Below are 20,281 nucleotides of genomic sequence, written 5' to 3'. Positions count from 1 at the left end.
AGTGCTGGGACCGCTTCTCTTCTCCATCTACATGTCATCACTAAATCTGTCATTCAGAAACATGTTTTTTCCCATCACTGCTATCATCTAGCTACTGGAGTGCCTCAGGGCTCAGTGCTGGGACCGCTTCTCTTCTCCACCTACATGTCATCACTAGGATCTGTCATTCAGAAACATGGTTTTTCCCATCACTGTTATCATCTAGCTACTGGACTGCCTCAGGGCTCAGTGCTGGGACCACTTCTCTTCTCCATCTACAAGTCATCACTAGGATCTGTCATTCAGAAACATAGTTTTTCCCATCACTGTTATCATCTAGCTACTGGAGTGCCTCAGGGCTCAGTGCTGGGACCGCTTCTCTTCTCCATCTACATGTCATCACTAGGATCTGTCATTCAGAAACATGGTTTATCCCATCACTGTTATCATCTAGCTACTGGAGTGCCTCAGGGCTCAGTGTTGGGACTGCTTCTCTTCTCCATCTACATGTCATCACTAGGATCTGTCATTCAGAAACATGGTTTTTCCCATCACTGCTATCATCTAGCTACTGGAGTGCCTCAGGGCTCAGTGCTGGGACCGCTTCTCTTCTCCATCTACATGACATCACTAGATCTGTCATTCAGGAACATGGTTTTTCCCATTACTGCTATCATCTAGCTACTGGAGTGCCTCAGGGCTCAGTGCTGGGACCACTTCTCTTCTCCATCTACATGTCATCACTAGGATCTGTCATTCAGAAACATGGTTTTTCCCATCACTGCTATCATCTAGCTACTGGACTGCATCAGGTCTCAGTGCTGGGACCGCTTCTCTTCTCCATCTACATGTCATCACTAGGATCTGTCATTCAGAAACATGTTTTTTCCCATCACTGTTATCATCTAGCTACTGGAGTGCCTCAGGGCTCAGTGCTGGGACCGCTTCTCTTCTCCATCTACATGACATCACTAGATCTGTCATTCAGGAACATGGTTTTTCCCATCACTGCTATCATCTAGCTACAGGAGTGCCTCAGGGCTCAGTGCTGGGACCGCTTCTCTTCTCCATCTACATGACATCACTAGATCTGTGATGGGATAAACCATGTTTCTGAATGACAGATCCTAGTCATCACTAGGATCTGTCATTCAGAAACATAGTTTTTCCCATCACTGTTATCATCTAGCTACTGGAGTGCCTCAGGGCTCAGTGCTGGGACCGCTTCTCTTCTCCATCTACATGTCATCACTAGGATCTGTCATTCAGAAACATGGTTTATCCCATCACTGTTATCATCTAGCTACTGGAGTGCCTCAGGGCTCAGTGTTGGGACTGCTTCTCTTCTCCATCTACATGTCATCACTAGGATCTGTCATTCAGAAACATGGTTTTTCCCATCACTGCTATCATCTAGCTACTGGAGTGCCTCAGGGCTCAGTGCTGGGACCGCTTCTCTTCTCCATCTACATGACATCACTAGATCTGTCATTCAGGAACATGGTTTTTCCCATCACTGCTATCATCTAGCTACTGGAGTGCCTCAGGGCTCAGTGCTGGGACCGCTTCTCTTCTCCATCTACATGACATCACTAGATCTGTCATTCAGGAACATGGTTTTTCCCATTACTGCTATCATCTAGCTACTGGAGTGCCTCAGGGCTCAGTGCTGGGACCACTTCTCTTCTCCATCTACATGTCATCACTAGGATCTGTCATTCAGAAACATGGTTTTTCCCATCACTGCTATCATCTAGCTACTGGACTGCATCAGGTCTCAGTGCTGGGACCGCTTCTCTTCTCCATCTACATGTCATCACTAGGATCTGTCATTCAGAAACATGTTTTTTCCCATCACTGTTATCATCTAGCTACTGGAGTGCCTCAGGTCTCAGTGCTGGGACCGCTTCTCTTCTCCATCTACATGTCATCACTAGGATCTGTCATTCAGAAACATGTTTTTTCCCATCACTGTTATCATCTAGCTACTGGAGTGCCTCAGGGCTCAGTGCTGGGACCGCTTCTCTTCTCCATCTACATGACATCACTAGATCTGTCATTCAGAAACATGGTTTTTCCCATCACTGCTATCATCTAGCTACTGGACTGCATCAGGTCTCAGTGCTGGGACCGCTTCTCTTCTCCATCTACATGTCATCACTAGGATCTGTCATTCAGAAACATGTTTTTTCCCATCACTGTTATCATCTAGCTACAGGAGTGCCTCAGGGCTCAGTGCTGGGACCGCTTCTCTTCTCCATCTACATGACATCACTAGATCTGTCATTCAGGAACATGGTTTTTCCCATCACTGCTATCATCTAGCTACTGGAGTGCCTCAGGGCTCAGTGCTGGGACCACTTCTCTTCTCCATCTACATGTCATCACTAGGATCTGTCATTCAGAAACATGGTTTTTCCCATCACTGTTATCATCTAGCTACTGGAGTGCCTCAGGGCTCAGTGCTGGGACCGCTTCTCTTCTCCATCTACATGTCATCACTAGGATCTGTCATTCAGAAACATAGTTTTTCCCATCACTGTTATCATCTAGCTACTGAAGTGCCTCAGGGCTCAGTGCTGGGACCGCTTCTCTTCTCCATCTACATTTTATCAGTAGGATCTGACATTCAGAAACATGGCACTGATGTTTTCTTGCAGATCAACCACTGGCTCTGCTCTCCTATACCTAATCTCACTACTTCAAACCGATGTTATTCCAGAAGCTTGTGTTCAGCAGGTGAACGGTGTCTTGTGGTGCGTCATCTCAAATACCCCTTTTCCACCAACAAGAACCGGGTGCTGGTTCAGAGCTAGAGCTATTGCCAGTTCGGAGTTGGTTCGACTGACGAACCGGTTTGCGTTTCCACCGGCCAGAGAGCCACAACAGAGCTATATCTTACGTCACTGCATACGTATCATGTTGCCCAGCAACGCTAGGTTCGGCAGCGCCAAACACAAACACACCAGACTTGTTCGAGATGCATCGGCTTCTCGCAGAACGATCAGCACATGAAATCAAAGCACTGCGAAAGCGATCAAAAAGCACAAGGAGTCGTATGATCTCCAAACACTCCCGCAGCTCTGATCGGTCCACGCTGCTCCGATGCATCTCGAACAAGGTATCAACAATAATAGACGTTGCGTTACTATGGATTCTCATGGGTTTGTGAAAATAAATCGGCATCCAAACACGGCGAATCCAACGCGTTCGTGCAGCTCGCCGTAACTTACATAGACGGATATTATAATCGAGCTGCTATTAGCTCGACTAGCTGCTATTTAAAAATGGCGGTCACAAGTTTCTCTTCAGTCTTGTTGGCCACGGTAACCCCGCCCCCAGCCTCTGACGCAAGCGGTTCTTTCTTGGCTCCGTTCTAGACCCTGCAATGATTTGGTGCTACTTAAGAACCAGTTTTACTGGTTCGGCGCTGGTGCTTTGGCGGTGGAAAAACAAAGAACCGATTTGAAACTAGGCTCTGGCTCCGAACCAGCACCAGCTCTGCCTTGGTGGAAAAGGGGTAAAAGAGGCACATAATCACTTTCACAGACCTTCACCTGGACTGTTCTTTGCTGGAGGAATGACCTGCTGAACTCAACCTGAGCTGCTGAGACTTTAGCCATATTCAACAAACTGATGAAGACGCATCTTTTATTGTTGGTTTGATTGCTTTTGTTGCTCTCCTCATTTGTGGATCTTTGGATAAAATCATCTGCTAAATGATTAAATGTAAGCATTAAAGGGATACTCCACCGTTTTTTCATATTAAACTATGTTATTCCCTTAACTAAGATGAGTTGATACATACCTCTCTCGTCTCAGTGCGTGCACTCAATCGCTCTGTCTTGCGGCGAAACTTTGTTAGCACTTAGCTTAGCCCAGTTCATTCAATATGGGCCAAGCAGAGAAGCTACCAAACACCTCCACGTTTTCCCTATTTAAATACAGTTACTCGCGTAGTGTAACTCGACCTAGGACGGTGACACAAAACAAAAAGTTGTGCTTTTCTAAGCGGGTAAAATGGATAACTATATTGTATGGCGGAATACCATAGCAAGTGCTTGTAAGCACTTCGACTTGGCGCAGTAATATTTTCACTAGAGGGAGCGGGGGCCGGTGAGAGGATTTTTCACGAACTGAGACGAGAGAGGTATGTATCAACTCATCTTAGTTAAGGGAATAACATAGTTTAATATGAAAAATCGGTGGAGTATCCCTTTAAAGACCAGTGGAAACAGATGCAGTCACTTTACATTAGTGTTCCTCTTACGCCATAATCACATTAACACAAAAATTTGTTCTTTTGCATGTAAACGCACATGTGTATGTACAGTTTTACAGTTTTTATAGATATTGTCAATATTTAATAGTTGTTAGTTTAATAATTCAGATCTGCTGTAGAAACACATGTGATCCAAACACCAAGGAATCTGCATTTTAAAAGAAAATGTACACTTAGAGAAACCGAGAAACAAATATGAAGCTCTACAGTTTGAACCTTGAAGAACTTTGTGTCACAGAGAAAATTCACTAATTTCTCATTAAGATTAATACTTCTACCCATGATTCTATACATGATTATAGATGAAAACTAGGATATTTCCTACGGGAACAAACCGTTATCAATAAATAAACAATTAAATTTAGTTGATGAAGACAGGAATGCGGGTTGCACCAAATGAAATGTAAATAAACAAAGTCACTAAAGGTCAAAGGTCAAGCTCTCCGAGAGGAAATGCAGAGTTCTCACATCCTGAGAATGACCAATCAGAATTTCCATCTCATTTCAATGTTACTCCAAAGCAAATAATAGAAACATGATAAGCAGTGTTCAGCCTGGTGTCTCGCATGTGTTTGTGTTTCTCGCAGTCTAACTCGCATTACTTCAGCTGTCAGAAACTCAAATCTAGATAAGGTTTATGTTGGCTTGAGAACGCCTGACCAGCACATCTGAAGTAAATTTAATAGCATTAAGTCATAAAGTTTTGAGCTTGAGTAGGTTGTAGTTTTAGAAGCTAGCTAGCTAGATAGTTTAATTTAATTTTGAAAGAGTTATAAGTCTGAACTAGTTTAAAAACCTGAAGTTTGAGGCAGTTTTTCCTTTAGTTGCTAGGCTAGGTTATTTTGATTGGTTGCAAGGGTGTTAATTGTTAGGATATTGAAGATAGATAGTCTTAGGCCCTGCCCTGTTTACACTAGTGTGTTTTCGTTTTAAAATGCATAACTTTTGTGCTGAAGATGCTTTAGGATTATATTTCTCAGCAGATTTCTGGAGACATCGCTCTGTTTCACTGTGATTCATCAGTCCACACACACCTTCCCATATTCTGCCAAAACTACACTCTGTCTGTGATGTTTTTCTGACACAGCAAAGTTCATTTGCTTACATTTTGATGATTTCCAAACCAATAATTTGTGGTTAAAGGGATAGATCACCCAAAAATGAAAATTTTTCATTTTTCATTTTCCTAACCCTAACCCAATAATTTACTCGCCCTTAAGTCATACTAGGTAGTGAATGGCTGTTTCTGTTTTAAAGTCCATTATATGTGCATCTATCCATGAAAAAAGTGCATCTATCCATGATAAAAGTGCATCTATCCATGATAAAAGTGCATCTATTCATCATAAAAGTGCATCTATCCATCATAAAAGTGCATCTGTCCATCATAAAAGTGCATCTATCATCATAAAAGTGCATCTGTCCATTATAAAAGTGCATCTATCCATCATAAAAGTGCATCTATCCATCATAAAAGTGCATCTATCCATCATAAAAGTGCATCTGTCCATGATAAAAGTGCATCTGTCCATCATAAAAGTGCATCTATCATCATAAAAGTGCATCTGTCCATCATAAAAGTGTATCTGTCCATGATAAAAGTGCATCTGTCCATGATAAAAGTGCATCTGTCCATCATAAAAGTGCATCTATCCATCATAAAAGTGCATCTATCCATCATAAAAGTGCATCTATCCATCATAAAAGTGCATCTATAAAGTGCATCTATCCATCATAAAAGTGCATCTATCCATCATAAAAGTGCATCTATCCATGATAAAAGTGCATCGGTCCATCATAAAAGTGCATCTGTCCATCATAAAAGTGCATCTGTCCATCATAAAAGTGCATCTATCCATGATAAAAGTGCATCTATCATCATAAAAGTGCATCTGTCCATTATAAAAGTGCATCTATCCATCATAAAAGTGCATCTATCATCATAAAAGTGCATCTGTCCATTATAAAAGTGCATCTATCCATCATAAAAGTGCATCTGTCCATCATAAAAGTGCATCTGTCCATCATAAAAGTGCATCTATCCATGATAAAAGTGCATCTATCCATCATAAAAGTGCATCTATCCATCATATCCATCATAAAAGTGCATCTATCATCATAAAAGTGCATCTGTCCATCATAAAAGTGCATCTATCCATCATAAAAGTGCATCTATCATCATAAAAGTGCATCTGTCCATCATAAAAGTGGATCTATCCATCATAAAAGTGCATCTATCCATCATAAAAGTGCATCTATCCATCATAAAAGTGCATCTATCCATGATAAAAGTGCATCGGTCCATCATAAAAGTGCATCTATCCATCATATCCATCATAAAAGTGCATCTATCATCATAAAAGTGCATCTATCCATGATAAAAGTGCATCTATCCATCATAAAAGTGCATCTATCCATCATATCCATCATAAAAGTGCATCTATCATCATAAAAGTGCATCTGTCCATCATAAAAGTGCATCTATCCATCATAAAAGTGCATCTGTCCATCATAAAAGTGCATCTATCCACAATAAAAGTGCATCTATCATCATAAAAGTGCATCTGTCCATCATAAAAGTGGATCTATCCATCATAAAAGTGCATCTATCCATCATAAAAGTGCATCTGTCCATCATAAAAGTGCATCTATCCATCATAAAAGTGCATCTATCCATCATAAAAGTGCATCTATCCATGATAAAAGTGCATCTATCCATGATAAAAGTGCATCTATTCATCATAAAAGTGCATCGATCCATCATAAAAGTGCATCTGTCCATCATAAAAGTGCATCTATTCATCATAAAAGTGCATCGATCCATCATAAAAGTGCATCTGTCCATCATAAAAGTGCATCTATCATCATAAAAGTGCATCGATCCATCATAAAAGTGCATCTGTCCATCATAAAAGTGCATCTATCCATCATAAAAGTGCATCTATCCATCATAAAAGTGCATCTATCCATGATAAAAGTGCATCTATCCATCATAAAAAGTGCATCTATCCATCATAAAAGTGCATCCATCCATGATAAAAGTGCATCTATCCATCATAAAAGTGCATCTATCCATGATAAAAGTGCATCTATCCATCATAAAAGTGCATCTATCCATGATAAAAGTGCATCTATCCATCATAAAAGTGCATCTATCCATGATAAAAGTGCATCTATCCATCATAAAAGTGCATCTATCCCTGATAAAAGTGCATATATCCATCATAAAAGTGCATCTATCCATCATAAAAGTGCATCTATCCATGATAAAAGTGCATCTATCCATCATAAAAGTGCATCTATCCATGATAAAAGTGCATCTGTTCATCATAAAAGTGCATCTATCCATCATAAAAGTGCATCTGTCCATCATAAAAGTGCATCTATCATCATAAAAGTGCATCTGTCCATCATAAAAGTGCATCTATCCATGATAAAAGTGCATCTGTCCATCATAAAAGTGCATCTGTCCATCATAAAAGTGCATCTGTCCATGATAAAAGTGCATCTGTCCATGATAAAAGTGCATCTATCCATGATAAAAGTGCATCTGTCCATCATAAAAGTGCATCTATCCATCATAAAAGTGCATCTGTCCATCATAAAAGTGCATCTGTCCATGATAAAAGTGCATCTATCCATGATAAAAGTGCATCTGTCCATGATAAAAGTGCATCTATCCATGATAAAAGTGCATCTGTCCATGATAAAAGTGCATCTGTCCATCATAAAAGTGCATCTGTCCATCATAAAAGTGCATCTGTCCATGATAAAAGTGCATCTGTCCATCATAAAAGTGCATCTATCATCATAAAAGTGCATCTGTCCATGATAAAAGTGCATCTGTCCATGATAAAAGTGCATCTGTCCATCATAAAAGTGCATCTATCCATCATAAAAGTGCATCTATCATCATAAAAGTGCATCTGTCCATGTTAAAAGTGCATCTGTCCATCATAAAAGTGCATCTATCCATCATAAAAGTGCATCTATCATCATAAAAGTGCATCTGTCCATCAAAAAAGTGCATCTATCCATCATAAAAGTGCATCTATCCATCATAAAAGTGCATCTGTCCATCATAAAAGTGCATCTATCCATCATAAAAGTGCATCTATCCATGATAAAAGTGCATCTATCCATGATAAAAGTGCATCTATTCATCATAAAAGTGCATCTATCCATCATAAAAGTGCATCTGTCCATCATAAAAGTGCATCTGTCCATCATAAAAGTGCATCTATCCATCATAAAAGTGCATCTATCCATCATAAAAGTGCATCTATCCATGATAAAAGTGCATCTGTCCATCATAAAAGTGCATCTATCCATGATAAAAGTGCATCTATCCATCATAAAAGTGCATCCATCATCATAAAAGTGCATCCATCCATGATAAAAGTGCATCTATCATCATAAAAGTGCATCTATCCATGATAAAAGTGCATCTATCCATCATAAAAGTGCATCTATCCATGATAAAAGTGCATCTATCCATCATAAAAGTGCATCTATCCATCATAAAAGTGCATCTATCCATGATAAAAGTGCATCTATCCATCATAAAAGTGCATCTATCCATGATAAAAGTGCATCTATCCATGATAAAAGTGCATCTGTCCATCATAAAAGGGCATCTATCATCATAAAAGTGCATCTGTCCATCATAAAAGTGCATCTATCCATGATAAAAGTGCATCTATCCATCATAAAAGTGCATCTATCCATGATAAAAGTGCATCTATCCATCATAAAAGTGCATCTATCCATCATAAAAGTGCATCTATCCATGATAAAAGTGCATCTATCCATCATAAAAGTGCATCTATCCATGATAAAAGTGCATCTATCCATGATAAAAGTGCATCTGTCCATCAAAAAAGTGCATCTATCATCATAAAAGTGCATCTGTCCATCATAAAAGTGCATCTGTCCATCATAAAAGTGCATCTATCCATGATAAAAGTGCATCTATCCATCATAAAAGTGCATCTATCCATGATAAAAGTGCATCTATCCATCATAAAAGTGCATCTATCCATCATAAAAGTGCATCTATCCATGATAAAAGTGCATCTATCCATCATAAAAGTGCATCTATCCATGATAAAAGTGCATCTATCCATGATAAAAGTGCATCTGTCCATCAAAAAAGTGCATCTATCATCATAAAAGTGCATCTGTCCATCATAAAAGTGCATCTATCCATGATAAAAGTGCATCTGTCCATCATAAAAGTGCATCTGTTCATCATAAAAGTGCATCTATCCATGATAAAAGTGCATCTGTCCATCATAAAAGTGCATCTATCATCATAAAAGTGCATCTGTCCATCATAAAAGTGCATCTATCCATGATAAAACTGCATCTGTTCATCATAAAAGTGCATCTATCCATCATAAAAGTGCATCTGTCCATCATAAAAGTGCATCTATCATCATAAAAGTGCATCTGTCCATCATAAAAGTGCATCTATCCATGATAAAAGTGCATCTGTCCATCATAAAAGTGCATCTGTCCATCATAAAAGTGCATCTGTCCATGATAAAAGTGCATCTGTCCATGATAAAAGTGCATCTATCCATCATAAAAGTGCATCTATCCATCATAAAAGTGCATCTGTCCATGATAAAAGTGCATCTGTCCATCATAAAAGTGCATCTATCATCATAAAAGTGCATCTGTCCATCATAAAAGTGCATCTATCCATGATAAAAGTGCATCTATCCATCATAAAAGTGCATCTATCCATCATAAAAGTGCATCTGTCCATGATAAAAGTGCATCTATCATCATAAAAGTGCATCTATCCATCATAAAAGTGCATCTATCCATCATAAAAGTGCATCTATCCATCATAAAAGTGCATCTGTCCATTATAAAAGTGCATCTGTCCATCATAAAAGTGCATCTATCCATCATAAAAGTGCATCTATCCATCATAAAAGTGCATCTGTCCATTATAAAAGTGCATCTGTCCATCATAAAAGTGCATCTATCCATCATAAAAGTGCATCTATCCATCATAAAAGTGCATCTATCCATCATAAAAGTGCATCTATCCATCATAAAAGTGCATCTGTCCATTATAAAAGTGCATCTGTCCATCATAAAAGTGCATCTGTCCATCATAAAAGTGCATCTATCCATCATAAAAGTGCATCTATCCATGATAAAAGTGCATCTATCCATGATAAAAGTGGATCTATCCATCATAAAAGTGCATCTATCCATCATAAAAGTGGATCTATCCATGATAAAAGTGGATCTATCCATCATAAAAGTGGATCTATCCATCATAAAAGTGGATCTATCCATCATAAAAGTGCATCTATCCATGATAAAAGTGGATCTATCCATCATAAAAGTGCATCTATCCATCATAAAAGTGCATCTGTCCATCATAAAAGTGGATCTATCATCATAAAAGTGCATCTGTCCATTATAAAAGTGCATCTATCCATCATAAAAGTGCATCTATCATCATAAAAGTGCATCTGTCCATTATAAAAGTGCATCTATCCATCATAAAAGTGCATCTGTCCATCATAAAAGTGCATCTGTCCATCATAAAAGTGCATCTATCCATGATAAAAGTGCATCTATCCATCATAAAAGTGCATCTATCCATCATATCCATCATAAAAGTGCATCTATCATCATAAAAGTGCATCTGTCCATCATAAAAGTGCATCTATCCATCATAAAAGTGCATCTATCATCATAAAAGTGCATCTGTCCATCATAAAAGTGGATCTATCCATCATAAAAGTGCATCTATCCATCATAAAAGTGCATCTATCCATCATAAAAGTGCATCTATCATCATAAAAGTGCATCTATCCATGATAAAAGTGCATCGGTCCATCATAAAAGTGCATCTATCCATCATATCCATCATAAAAGTGCATCTATCATCATAAAAGTGCATCTATCCATGATAAAAGTGCATCTATCCATCATAAAAGTGCATCTATCCATCATATCCATCATAAAAGTGCATCTATCATCATAAAAGTGCATCTGTCCATCATAAAAGTGCATCTATCCATCATAAAAGTGCATCTGTCCATCATAAAAGTGCATCTATCCACAATAAAAGTGCATCTATCATCATAAAAGTGCATCTGTCCATCATAAAAGTGGATCTATCCATCATAAAAGTGCATCTATCCATCATAAAAGTGCATCTGTCCATCATAAAAGTGCATCTATCCATCATAAAAGTGCATCTATCCATCATAAAAGTGCATCTATCCATGATAAAAGTGCATCTATCCATGATAAAAGTGCATCTATTCATCATAAAAGTGCATCTATCCATCATAAAAGTGCATCTGTCCATCATAAAAGTGCATCTATCATCATAAAAGTGCATCTGTCCATTATAAAAGTGCATCTATCCATCATAAAAGTGCATCTATCCATCATAAAAGTGCATCTATCCATGATAAAAGTGCATCTATCCATCATAAAAGTGCATCTATCCATCATAAAAGTGCATCCATCCATGATAAAAGTGCATCTATCCATCATAAAAGTGCATCTATCCATGATAAAAGTGCATCTATCCATCATAAAAGTGCATCTATCCATGATAAAAGTGCATCTATCCATCATAAAAGTGCATCTATCCATGATAAAAGTGCATCTATCCATCATAAAAGTGCATCTATCCATGATAAAAGTGCATATATCCATCATAAAAGTGCATCTATCCATCATAAAAGTGCATCTATCCATGATAAAAGTGCATCTATCCATCATAAAAGTGCATCTATCCATGATAAAAGTGCATCTATCCATGATAAAAGTGCATCTGTTCATCATAAAAGTGCATCTATCCATCATAAAAGTGCATCTGTCCATCATAAAAGTGCATCTATCATCATAAAAGTGCATCTGTCCATCATAAAAGTGCATCTATCCATGATAAAAGTGCATCTGTCCATCATAAAAGTGCATCTGTCCATCATAAAAGTGCATCTGTCCATGATAAAAGTGCATCTGTCCATGATAAAAGTGCATCTATCCATGATAAAAGTGCATCTGTCCATCATAAAAGTGCATCTATCCATCATAAAAGTGCATCTATCATCATAAAAGTGCATCTGTCCATGATAAAAGTGCATCTGTCCATGATAAAAGTGCATGTGCATCTATCCATGATAAAACTGCATCTGTTCATCATAAAAGTGCATCTATCCATCATAAAAGTGCATCTGTCCATCATAAAAGTGCATCTATCATCATAAAAGTGCATCTGTCCATCATAAAAGTGCATCTATCCATGATAAAAGTGCATCTGTCCATGATAAAAGTGCATCTGTCCATGATAAAAGTGCATCTATCCATCATAAAAGTGCATCTATCCATCATAAAAGTGCATCTGTCCATGATAAAAGTGCATCTGTCCATCATAAAAGTGCATCTATCATCATAAAAGTGCATCTGTCCATCATAAAAGTGCATCTGTCCATGATAAAAGTGCATCTGTCCATCATAAAAGTGCATCTGTCCATCATAAAAGTGCATCTATCCATCATAAAAGTGCATCTATCCATCATAAAAGTGCATCTGTCCATCATAAAAGTGCATCTATCCATCATAAAAGTGCATCTATCCATCATAAAAGTGCATCTATCCATGATAAAAGTGCATCTATCATGATAAAAGTGCATCTATTCATCATAAAAGTGCATCTATCCATCATAAAAGTGCATCTGTCCATCATAAAAGTGCATCTATCATCATAAAAGTGCATCTGTCCATTATAAAAGTGCATCTATCCATCATAAAAGTGCATCTATCCATCATAAAAGTGCATCTATCCATGATAAAAGTGCATCTATCCATCATAAAAGTGCATCTATCCATCATAAAAGTGCATCCATCCATGATAAAAGTGCATCTATCCATCATAAAAGTGCATCTATCCATGATAAAAGTGCATCTATCCATCATAAAAGTGCATCTATCCATGATAAAAGTGCATCTATCCATCATAAAAGTGCATCTATCCATGATAAAAGTGCATCTATCCATCATAAAAGTGCATCTATCCATGATAAAAGTGCATATATCCATCATAAAAGTGCATCTATCCATCATAAAAGTGCATCTATCCATGATAAAAGTGCATCTATCCATCATAAAAGTGCATCTATCCATGATAAAAGTGCATCTATCCATGATAAAAGTGCATCTGTTCATCATAAAAGTGCATCTATCCATCATAAAAGTGCATCTGTCCATCATAAAAGTGCATCTATCATCATAAAAGTGCATCTGTCCATCATAAAAGTGCATCTGTCCATCATAAAAGTGCATCTGTCCATCATAAAAGTGCATCTGTCCATGATAAAAGTGCATCTGTCCATGATAAAAGTGCATCTATCCATGATAAAAGTGCATCTGTCCATCATAAAAGTGCATCTATCCATCATAAAAGTGCATCTATCATCATAAAAGTGCATCTGTCCATGATAAAAGTGCATCTGTCCATGATAAAAGTGCATGTGCATCTATCCATGATAAAACTGCATCTGTTCATCATAAAAGTGCATCTATCCATCATAAAAGTGCATCTGTCCATCATAAAAGTGCATCTATCATCATAAAAGTGCATCTGTCCATCATAAAAGTGCATCTATCCATGATAAAAGTGCATCTGTCCATGATAAAAGTGCATCTGTCCATGATAAAAGTGCATCTATCCATCATAAAAGTGCATCTATCCATCATAAAAGTGCATCTGTCCATGATAAAAGTGCATCTGTCCATCATAAAAGTGCATCTATCATCATAAAAGTGCATCTGTCCATCATAAAAGTGCATCTGTCCATGATAAAAGTGCATCTGTCCATCATAAAAGTGCATCTGTCCATCATAAAAGTGCATCTATCCATCATAAAAGTGCATCTATCATCATAAAAGTGCATCTGTCCATCATAAAAGTGCATCTGTCCATGATAAAAGTGCATCTGTCCATCATAAAAGTGCATCTATCCATCATAAAAGTGCATCTATCTATCATAAAAGTGCATCTATCCATCATAAAAGTGCATCTGTCCATCATAAAAGTGCATCTGTCCATCATAAAAGTGCATCTGTCCATCATAAAAGTGCATCTGTCCATCATAAAAGTGCATCTATCTATCATAAAAGTGCATCTATCCATCATAAAAGTGCATCTATCCATCATAAAAGTGCATCTATCATCATAAAAGTGCATCTATCCATCATAAAAGTGCATCTATCCATCATAAAAGTGCATCTATCCATGATAAAAGTGCATCGGTCCATCATAAAAGTGCATCTGTCCATCATAAAAGTGCATCTGTCCATCATAAAAGTGCATCTATCCATCATAAAAGTGCATCTATCCATGATAAAAGTGCATCTATCATCATAAAAGTGCATCTGTCCATTATAAAAGTGCATCTGTCCATCATAAAAGTGCATCTATCCATGATAAAAGTGCATCTATCATAAAAGTGCATCTGTCCATCATAAAAGTGCATCTATCCATGATAAAAGTGCATCTATCCATCATAAAAGTGCATCTGTCCATGATAAAAGTGCATCTATCCATCATAAAAGTGCATCTATCCATCATAAAAGTGCATCTGTCCATGATAAAAGTGCATCTATCCATCATAAAAGTGCATCTATCCATCATAAAAGTGCATCTATCCATCATAAAAGTGCATCTATCCATCATAAAAGTGCATCTGTCCATTATAAAAGTTCATCTATCCATCATAAAAGTGCATCTATCCATCATAAAAGTGCATCTGTCCATTATAAAAGTGCATCTGTCCATCATAAAAGTGCATCTGTCCATTATAAAAGTGCATCTGTCCATCATAAAAGTGCATCTATCCATGATAAAAGTGCATCTATCCATCATAAAAGTGGATCTATCCATCATAAAAGTGCATCTATCCATCATAAAAGTGCATCTATCCATCATAAAAGTGCATCTATCCATCATAAAAGTGCATCTGTCCATTATAAAAGTGCATCTGTCCATCATAAAAGTGCATCTGTCCATGATAAAAGTGCATCTATCCATCATAAAAGTGCATCTATCCATCATAAAAGTGCATCTATCCATCATAAAAGTGCATCTATCCATCATAAAAGTGCATCTGTCCATTATAAAAGTGCATCTATCATCATAAAAGTGCATCTGTCCATTATAAAAGTGCATCTGTCCATCATAAAAGTGCATCTATCCATGATAAAAGTGCATCTATCCATCATAAAAGTGCATCTATCCATCATAAAAGTGCATCTATCCATCATAAAAGTGCATCTATCCATCATAAAAGTGCATCTGTCCATTATAAAAGTGCATCTGTCCATCATAAAAGTGCATCTATCCATGATAAAAGTGCATCTATCCATCATAAAAGTGGATCTATCCATCATAAAAGTGCATCTATCCATCATAAAAGTGCATCTATCCATCATAAAAGTGCATCTGTCCATCATAAAAGTGGATCTATCATCATAAAAGTGCATCTGTCCATTATAAAAGTGCATCTATCCATCATAAAAGTGCATCTATCATCATAAAAGTGCATCTGTCCATTATAAAAGTGCATCTATCCATCATAAAAGTGCATCTGTCCATCATAAAAGTGCATCTGTCCATCATAAAAGTGCATCTATCCATGATAAAAGTGCATCTATCCATCATAAAAGTGCATCTATCCATCATATCCATCATAAAAGTGCATCTATCATCATAAAAGTGCATCTGTCCATCATAAAAGTGCATCTATCCATCATAAAAGTGCATCTATCATCATAAAAGTGCATCTGTCCATCATAAAAGTGGATCTATCCATCATAAAAGTGCATCTATCCATCATAAAAGTGCATCTATCATCATAAAAGTGCATCTGTCCATCATAAAAGTGGATCTATCCATCATAAAAGTGCATCTATCCATGATAAAAGTGCATCGGTCCATCATAAAAGTGCATCTGTCCATGATAAAAGTGCATCTGTCCATCATAAAAGTGCATCTGTCCATGATAAAAGTGCATCTATCCATCATAAAAGTGCATCTATCCATCATAAAAGTGCATCTATCCATCATAAAAGTGCATCTGTCCATTATAAAAGTGCATCTATCATCATAAAAGTGCATCTGTCCATTATAAAAGTGCATCTGTCCATCATAAAAGTGCATCTATCCATGATAAAAGTGCATCTATCCATCATAAAAGTGGATCTATCCATCATAAAAGTGCATCTATCCATCATAAAAGTGCATCTATCCATCATAAAAGTGCATCTATCCATCATAAAAGTGCATCTGTCCATTATAAAAGTGCATCTGTCCATCATAAAAGTGCATCTATCCATGATAAAAGTGCATCTATCCATCATAAAAGTGGATCTATCCATCATAAAAGTGCATCTATCCATCATAAAAGTGCATCTATCCATCATAAAAGTGCATCTGTCCATCATAAAAGTGGATCTATCATCATAAAAGTGCATCTGTCCATTATAAAAGTGCATCTATCCATCATAAAAGTGCATCTATCATCATAAAAGTGCATCTGTCCATTATAAAAGTGCATCTATCCATCATAAAAGTGCATCTGTCCATCATAAAAGTGCATCTGTCCATCATAAAAGTGCATCTATCCATGATAAAAGTGCATCTATCCATCATAAAAGTGCATCTATCCATCATATCCATCATAAAAGTGCATCTATCATCATAAAAGTGCATCTGTCCATCATAAAAGTGCATCTATCCATCATAAAAGTGCATCTATCATCATAAAAGTGCATCTGTCCATCATAAAAGTGGATCTATCCATCATAAAAGTGCATCTATCCATCATAAAAGTGCATCTATCATCATAAAAGTGCATCTGTCCATCATAAAAGTGGATCTATCCATCATAAAAGTGCATCTATCCATGATAAAAGTGCATCGGTCCATCATAAAAGTGCATCCATCCATCATAAAAGTGCATCTATCCATCATATCCATCATAAAAGTGCATCTATCATCATAAAAGTGCATCTGTCCATCATAAAAGTGCATCTATCCATCATAAAAGTGCATCTGTCCATCATAAAAGTGCATCTATCCATCATAAAAGTGCATCTATCATCATAAAAGTGCATCTGTCCATCATAAAAGTGGATCTATCCATCATAAAAGTGCATCTATCCATCATAAAAGTGCATCTATCCATCATAAAAGTGCATCTATCCATGATAAAAGTGCATCGGTCCATCATAAAAGTGCATCTGTCCATCATAAAAGTGCATCTGTCCATCATAAAAGTGCATCTATCCATCATAAAAATGCATCTATCCATGATAAAAGTGCATCTATCATCATAAAAGTGCATCTGTCCATTATAAAAGTGCATCTGTCCATCATAAAAGTGCATCTATCCATGATAAAAGTGCATCTATCATAAAAGTGCATCTGTCCATCATAAAAGTGCATCTATCCATGATAAAAGTGCATCTATCCATCATAAAAGTGCATCTATCCATCATAAAAGTGCATCTGTCCATTATAAAAGTGCATCTGTCCATCATAAAAGTGCATCTATCCATCATAAAAGTGCATCTATCCATCATAAAAGTGCATCTTTCCATTATAAAAGTGCATCTGTCCATCATAAAAGTGCATCTATCCATGATAAAAGTGCATCTATCCATCATAAAAGTGGATCTATCCATCATAAAAGTGCATCTATCCATCATAAAAGTGCATCTATCCATCATAAAAGTGCATCTGTCCATCATAAAAGTGCATCTATCCATCATATCCATCATAAAAGTGCATCTGTCCATCATAAAAGTGCATCTATCCATCATAAAAGTGCATCTATCCATCATAAAAGTGCATCTATCATCATAAAAGTGCATCTGTCCATCATAAAAGTGGATCTGTCCATCATAAAAGTGCATCTATCCATCATAAAAGTGCATCTATCCATCATAAAAGTGCATCTATCATCATAAAAGTGCATCTATCATCATAAAAGTGCATCTGTCCATTATAAAAGTGCATCTGTCCATCATAAAAGTGCATCTGTCCATGATAAAAGTGCATCTATCATCATAAAAGTGCATCTGTCCATCATAAAAGTGCATCTATCCATGATAAAAGTGCATCGGTCCATCATAAAAGTGCATCTGTCCATCATAAAAGTGCATCTGTCCATCATAAAAGTGCATCTATCCATGATAAAAGTGCATCTATCATCATAAAAGTGCATCTGTCCATTATAAAAGTGCATCTGTCCATCATAAAAGTGCATCTGTCCATCATAAAAGTGCATCTATCCATGATAAAAGTGGATCTATCCATCATAAAAGTGCATCTATCCATGATAAAAGTGCATCTGTCCATTATAAAAGTGCATCTGTCCATCATAAAAGTGCATCTGTCCATCATAAAAGTGCATCTATCCATGATAAAAGTGGATCTATCCATCATAAAAGTGCATCTATCCATCATAAAAGTGCATCTGTCCATCATAAAAGTGGATCTATCCATCATAAAAGTGCATCTATCCATCATAAAAGTGCATCTATCCATGATAAAAGTGCATCTATCCATCATAAAAGTGCATCTGTCCATCATAAAAGTGCATCTGTCCATCATAAAAGTGCATCTGTCCATCATAAAAGTGCATCTATCCATGATAAAAGTGGATCTATCCATCATAAAAGTGCATCTATCCATGATAAAAGTGCATCTGTCCATCATAAAAGTGCATCTATCCATGATAAAAGTGCATCTATCCATCATAAAAGTGCATCTGTCCATTATAAAAGTGCATCTGTCCATCATAAAAGTGCATCTGTCCATCATAAAAGTGCATCTATCCATGATAAAAGTGGATCTATCCATCATAAAAGTGCATCTGTCCATTATAAAAGTGCATCTATCCATGATAAAAGTGCATCTATCATCATAAAAGTGCATCTGTCCATCATAAAAGTGCATCTGTCCATCATAAAAGTGCATCTGTCCATCATAAAAGTGCATCTATCCTTCATAAAAGTGGATCTATCCATCATAAAAGTGCATCTATCCATGATAAAAGTGCATCTATCCATCATAAAAGTGCATCTATCCATCATAAAAGTGCATCTATCCATCATAAAAGTGCATCTATCCATCATAAAAGTGCATCTATCCATCATAAAAGTGCATCTATCCATGATAAAAGTGGATCTATCCATCATAAAAGTGCATCTATCCATGATAAAAGTGCATCTGTCCATCATAAAAGTGGATCTATCCATCATAAAAGTGCATCTATCCATGATAAAAGTGCATCTATCCATCATAAAAGTGCATCTATCCATCATAAAAGTGCATCTATCCATCATAAAAGTGCATCTATCCATCATAAAAGTGCATCTATCATCATAAAAGTGCATCTGTCCATTATAAAAGTGCATCTGTCCATCATAAAAGTGCATCTATCCATCATAAAAGTGCATCTATCCATCATAAAAGTGCATCTATCCATCATAAAAGTGCATCTATCCTTCATAAAAGTGCATCTGTCCATCATAAAAGTGCATCTATCATCATAAAAGGGCATCTGTCCATCATAAAAGTGTATCTATCATCATAAAAGTGCATCTGTCCATCATAAAAGTGCATCTGTCCATCATAAAAGTGCATCTGTCCATCATAAAAGTGCGCTATCATCATAAAAGTGCATCTATCATCATAAAAGTGCATCTATCCATCATAAAAGTGCATCTATCATCATAAAAGTGCATCTGTCCATTATAAAAGTGCATCTGTCCATCATAAAAGTGCATCTATCCATCATAAAAGTGCATCTATCCATCATAAAAGTGCGTCTATCCTTCATAAAAGTGCATCTGTCCATCATAAAAGTGCATCTATCATCATAAAAGTGCATCTGTCCATCATAAAAGTGTATCTATCATCATAAAAGTGCATCTATCATCATAAAAGTGCATCTGTCCATCATAAAA

This window comes from Leuciscus leuciscus (assembly GCF_965113295.1).
Source record: "Leuciscus leuciscus genome assembly, chromosome: 18".
Classification (NCBI taxonomy): Eukaryota; Metazoa; Chordata; class Actinopteri; order Cypriniformes; family Leuciscidae; genus Leuciscus; species Leuciscus leuciscus.
Note: the sequence above shows the minus strand (reverse complement) of the source record.